A 5,881-nucleotide genomic window follows, 5' to 3' on the forward strand; every position below is an offset into this window, starting at 1 on the left:
AGTCCTTCTTTTCTAAAATATGAACATGATTATTATGGATGCTGAACAGCCAAAACATAATTGTGCGTTGAAAACACAAATTCGCTCTTAATGACACGCCTAAGTCTTATTGGAACATATCCAACGAGTTGGGATAAATGTCAACTTAATGAAGTTTTCTAGTTCGCAGTCACTTCGTTTTAATGAGATCTTGAAAGGCTGAACTTCAACAGGATACATGAGAGAATTCCACGAATATTTACGTGAAACAAGGTCTGAAGTAAGCTACGAAAAAAAGGAACCCTTGAGAATTTGCATATATTCCATTCGTTCACCTTTATTTATAACAAGAATCACAGTTGGTTTTCATAAAGAATTTTCACGAAATTGAAAAGGTCCTATGTTTATGTTGTCTGCGTAAAACCGAGAACTACCTGACCGTCAAGGTACAATGTTTTTTCTCGATGGAAAACAATCAACAACCAAATACTCGAACTCACATTTATCTGATCCCATTGATTGAATGAAAAGTCAAGAATTTATGCAACTCACCATCGTGACCCAGCAGATTGTTTAATGAAGACAACCTGAATGACATTGAGAAGACATAAAAGGGTCCTAGCAATAAGTAGCAATTCTTCGCATTGTAACGAAGCGGTACAAACAAAGCTCGTATCTGTTTCGTATGGAGAGTTGATCTTTTGTTCATAAAGTCAATAGCTCTTCAACATGTTCCAAAACACTTCAGAAAACGTTTGATATGTAAAGATGATTTCATAAGGATGACTCTGCGATGGATAGCCGAAATTTGACAATTGAGGAGGTTTGTAGCAGCGACTACTTTCATACAAGGTGAGTCTTTGACTTGTACAGAAAAGTTTAACAGAAGATTCTTTGGGTCGAAAGAAACACTTTTTTCCTTGAACAATTTTTCCGAATCGGCTTTTTTTTCTCATTATGACCATTACGTACCATCAAAATACTCAATATTCAAAGAACTCAACTCTTGACACTTAGTTGGACGCTATCTAATGAATATTTGAACTTTTTGCAAAATAAAACTATTCTTCGTATTTTCTCGTATAATGCACCGTTTTCGAGTAATTCGAATATCTGTGAAATTTGAAAATTTGGGTACTTTGACCGAATGCAGCTCTTTTTAAAAGATCCACAGGTGTATAGTCACATAGTCACATATTAAGCTAGTTAATTGAGGGTCATTTTTGAAGTATTCCACTCCAAACATACCCCATTCGGCCATGAATCAGCCTGTACTTCAGCTGCTCTTCCTCTTTTCTGGAACGGAAAGTACACGAGAACAAAACACATTATTGTAATGCTCCTATTCATACTCAGGACCCATGGATTGTGAAAATCCATGACAGTCATGAATTTTCCTCTAGAACAGTCAACATTTCATTGGGAGTTGTCATATATGGTATAGCTTGCCAAATGTCCTGCCGTTCATACAAATGGTCCAGAAGTTAACCTAGTTGTCGAGAGGTTAAAATCACTGCAATGAAATTGAAACAATGCCGGGTATTCGAAACTTGTCGAGATTGCTGTTTCGGGGATATCTTTATGGAATTTGTGTATCGGATCAGGAAGGGGGTGAGTTATGGAACATTGAGCATTACAGCTGGTAGGTTTCGATGCAGTTACAGATTTATATTTAGATATTCCACGCAGGATAAAAATAGCCAAAATAATGAGAAATTTGTATTTTGATAGAGAATTCCTACTATAATGGAAAAAGTGCAGAAAAGTTGGGTTCTTATTAGTTATTATTCCACTTAGTATTCAGAAAATGAACGAAATACATGAACATACACTTATTTTTTTAGTTCATCAAGAAGAATTGAGAGTAGATATTGCAAAAAACTCGGATTGAAATTTGTAAATGAAATCCAAATTCATCAGTCGCTGATCGAATTGTTTTCAACAATCTATCTAATCTTAGTGGACCCGAATTTTTCACAGACGTATTCAGTTCTTCCAAAAACTTCCTTTTCTGCAGACAATGAAAAAAGTACTGGTCAGTTGATGACCCTAGGATTTGTAGAAACACAGTTATATTTAATACTGATAACGTGATAACGAACTGATTTCAATCAGTTTTGATCAAGAATGTTCACTATCGCAGCGATTAACAATAAAATAATTGGAGATGCCGGGGATCGAACCCGGGGCCTTTCACATGCAAAGCGAACGCTCTACCACTGAGCTACATCCCCGCTCGTGCAGAATAGTTACAGGACATCCTACAAGCAGGACCAATATTTGTAGAGTTTACCCAGCACTGATCGGTTCATGGTCTCAATCTCGGAATATAAACCTGTTCAATATTTCGCAACTTTCAATATTTAAATATACAACATTACCAGGTGCTAAAATGCACCTGCCGATTGTTGAGTACCTTCTTATGAAGCAGTGATAAGAATTAAGTACATGATTTGCTCATGCGAGCAATTCCATTCACTTGATAATAATCAATCACTTGATCGGTGCATAATCAATCGATATTTGAGTTAAAGGGATTTGTTGAACAATTCTTCATAAGAAAAAAACCTTTCCTATAAATTTGTGTCGAAGAGAGCCTTTGCTTGCTTTTGGAGAAAGTTATCTAGATGGCCTACAAGGATATATTGAAAAATTCTTAGCCTACTATAGAACCAAATAAATTGTCAATGTCAAAATATTTTATTACCCAACATATTCTCCTCTTAATTGGATACATTTATTACAGCTAACCTGCAACGTCTCTAGACCTTTCAAAAAAATGTTTCTTATTGCTCTGCAAACCAAACCCCCACTGCTATTATTACCTCCTCGTTGGAAGAAAATTTACGACTTTTTAAACTTTTTTTCAGTTGAGGAAAGAGATGATAGTCGGATGGAGCCAAAACTGGTGAGTAAGAAGGCTGTTCTAGTAATTCAAACCGTAAATCACGAATTTCTTGCATGGCAACATGAGATTTGTGTACAGGGGCGTTGTCCTGCAAAAGCAAAACACCTCTGGATAGCTTTCCGCGTCTTTTCTCCTTAATTTTTTTCCGTAGAGTGGTCAGTATGGTAACGCATTTTTTTTTATGCATGGAACTGTTCTAGGCTAACTAGATATCAATACATCCTCGTACTTGCGAAGAATTAGGTATTGATGGTGATGATCTGCATCAATAATGAAAAGATGAGTCTTTATAGAACATTAAATAGTTACAATCACTGTAGAGATACAAGCATTGACATATTTCGACTGAAATTAGGGATCTCTATGCCCCTGGGAGTTGAATCCTCTACAGAGAACCTTACAAATCTTCATCATAATGAACAGTAGGCCACGCTGAGTGTTCTGATCTCATAGTTCTCTACTGACATGGGAATACCGTAGTACCAACAAGCAACTGGCCAGAGGCAGTAAGGCTTCTCTCCTATGCATTGTGGTATTGAAAGAATTGGAAAAGACGATGTGCTATCGAAAAAGGTCTTCGAGGTATACATATGAATCTTGCTGGTCTTTGACCATTCTATGCGAGCTAAAGAAAGGGCAGGGTCTATGCTTTCTTCTTAAGGTAAGTATCTTAAATTCTGTTTTTTGTTATCATATTATTCTTCACTATAAACCGGACAAAGATAGAAAAGAGCACAGCAGTTATCGTGTCTATTTTTCAATGAGAAGAGGAGTCAGTTTATACAATTTTCTAACAGATGACGTGATTTTATGATATCTACGAGGTGAATGGTGTACCAAAAATAAAATTCTCAACAGTTCACAAACATCACCTAATGGTCTGTTTATTTTTCGTCCTTATAACGCCTGATTCTCACCATGTTGCAACGTCATTTCCTAGTCCCCTTCTCATAAATTTCTGAGAGACTCCACCTTCAAACCTGCACCAATGCATCACGTCAGACCGTACCAAAAATCAGCGCCATACAGGAATCGTGCAAACGTGTACACTGCACGTGAAACATCGAACGCGAAGTCCATAAATATGACACACATGAAAACGCCAGAATCCCGCCATCATCGTTCCCGAAGGAAAATAAAAATTTTCGACTTATTCGTGAGAACCCAGAGTGGGTTTTCAAGTCACCCCACGGTAATAAAAAAAGGAACGCCAGAAATGACGCTGAAGGCATGACGCGGCCATTTGTTACATCTGTTACTGCCACAAAGCACAAGCATTGCTCATATATTTATGAGAAGTTACCGCTATTGCATTCGCAAGATGACGCTCACGGCCATTATGACGATAGGTAAACAAATATGCACAAGTTTCGGAGAAGTTAATGCACGGTGGAACCGTGGAACGTCACCGAAACTATACGAATGAGATATGTTATGATTATTTGCTTTCGCCCTTACGTCGGTGGAAATAGTCTTTTTCGTCTTGTTTGGTCTTATTTCTCAAACTCACTCCTTATACCATATAGCTTGATTTCACGATAAATTTTTAACCTGATATCAACACAAAATGTTTTATGGAAGATACCTACAACATAGACTGGACAATATTCCTTCAGAGTCACCAAAATCAACAACGCTACCATTTATATATATTTATATTGGCATGTTGGACTCTGGGTGGCGCTAGAGAGAATTGAAGTATTCTTGCTCTTCTCATTTAATATACATTACGTTGATCTTGAAGAGTGTGAAAATTTATCAATTTACAGAGACGTACAGCTTACAAGTAAGCACAATTAAAACGTCCATCAGAAAAATAGAAGATACAATTGATATGAGAGGTACAAATCGAGAGTACTAATGAGGGAAACCACTAATCGTTGGTTTCGAGAAGTGCAGAAGGCTGAAAAATAACATGTTTATCGAGCACGATGAACGAATATGAGAAGGTATCAATGAGAGTTCAAATTACAATGAATAGATCATACCAATTGAGTGTACACGATTACCAGAGTCGGAATTTCAGGGTGGAGCCAAGGACGAGAACCAGTATCATGGCTCACCGTTGAACCATATTTGAGAAATTTACATCGTGATCTGAAGGAGAACTACTAAATCCAGGGTCTACCCTGGAGAACATGAGGATTCAATAATATAATATAATAATTTTATTAGTTGATCAACTATTTACAACCTGTAAAGTAAGTGAAAGAAAAACTCAAAAATGCCCCTTAACGTGAGAAATCAACAATCTCCTGAATTCTCTATAGAGAATTGAAGATGTACCAATTATAATTGGTACATCTCTTCATCTCGCTAGGTAAACCATGATAAAATTTTAATCCTCCAATCAAAGTAGATCCTGATGTAGAGCTCATGCGGAATGTTTCCACATAAAAGTTGTTCCTATTTCTTGTATGGTGTGTATGAATTTCGGATGTGTATCTGATATGCTCACAAAGATAGTCTGGCAGCATTTTATGTTCAACCCTATATATGAAATCTAGTGTTTTGAATATAATCCTCTGTCTCACAGTCATCAAGTTCAGTGCATCTAACATGACTCTAATTGGCGTTCTTCTATTACAGCTCAAAACTATTCTCATGACTCTGTTCATTACTTTTTGAATTTTTTCAATACTGTTCGACTTTAGGTTGAACAACAAGGACGTACAAAAATCCAAATGGGGCAATACCATCGACTAATCTGAAACTCGACAACAGTAATTAGTCATATGTACGTAAAAGGTGAACAGTTGTCTTGAAAAATGAAATACACTGATTCAAATAACAGAAATGATCATAGGGAGAGAATAAATCAGTATTCATTATCAATGAGGAGGACCGGAGAAAATTCAATTCGGGTGCTACATACCCATTTCCATGTGAAAAAATGTAGAGAGGTCTGAAAATCTAGTTGAGGTATAAAATATAATAAAATATTTATTCATGATTGAGGAGAATCGAGACAAAATGTAAAATGAACAGTAAAAC

At 36.5% G+C, this 5,881-nt stretch overlaps 1 non-coding gene across 1 annotated transcript; it reads right to left on the reverse strand.

Annotated features, from left to right (window-relative positions):
• Positions 1–2,141: 2,141 nt before the first annotated feature.
• Positions 2,142–2,213, reverse strand: Trnaa-ugc. Its single transcript has one exon. It is a non-coding gene; the product is annotated as a tRNA-Ala (tRNA).
• Between the last annotated feature and the right edge of the window lie 3,668 nt (positions 2,214–5,881).

This window comes from Coccinella septempunctata, chromosome 2 (assembly GCF_907165205.1).
Source record: "Coccinella septempunctata chromosome 2, icCocSept1.1, whole genome shotgun sequence".
Classification (NCBI taxonomy): domain Eukaryota; kingdom Metazoa; phylum Arthropoda; class Insecta; order Coleoptera; family Coccinellidae; genus Coccinella; species Coccinella septempunctata.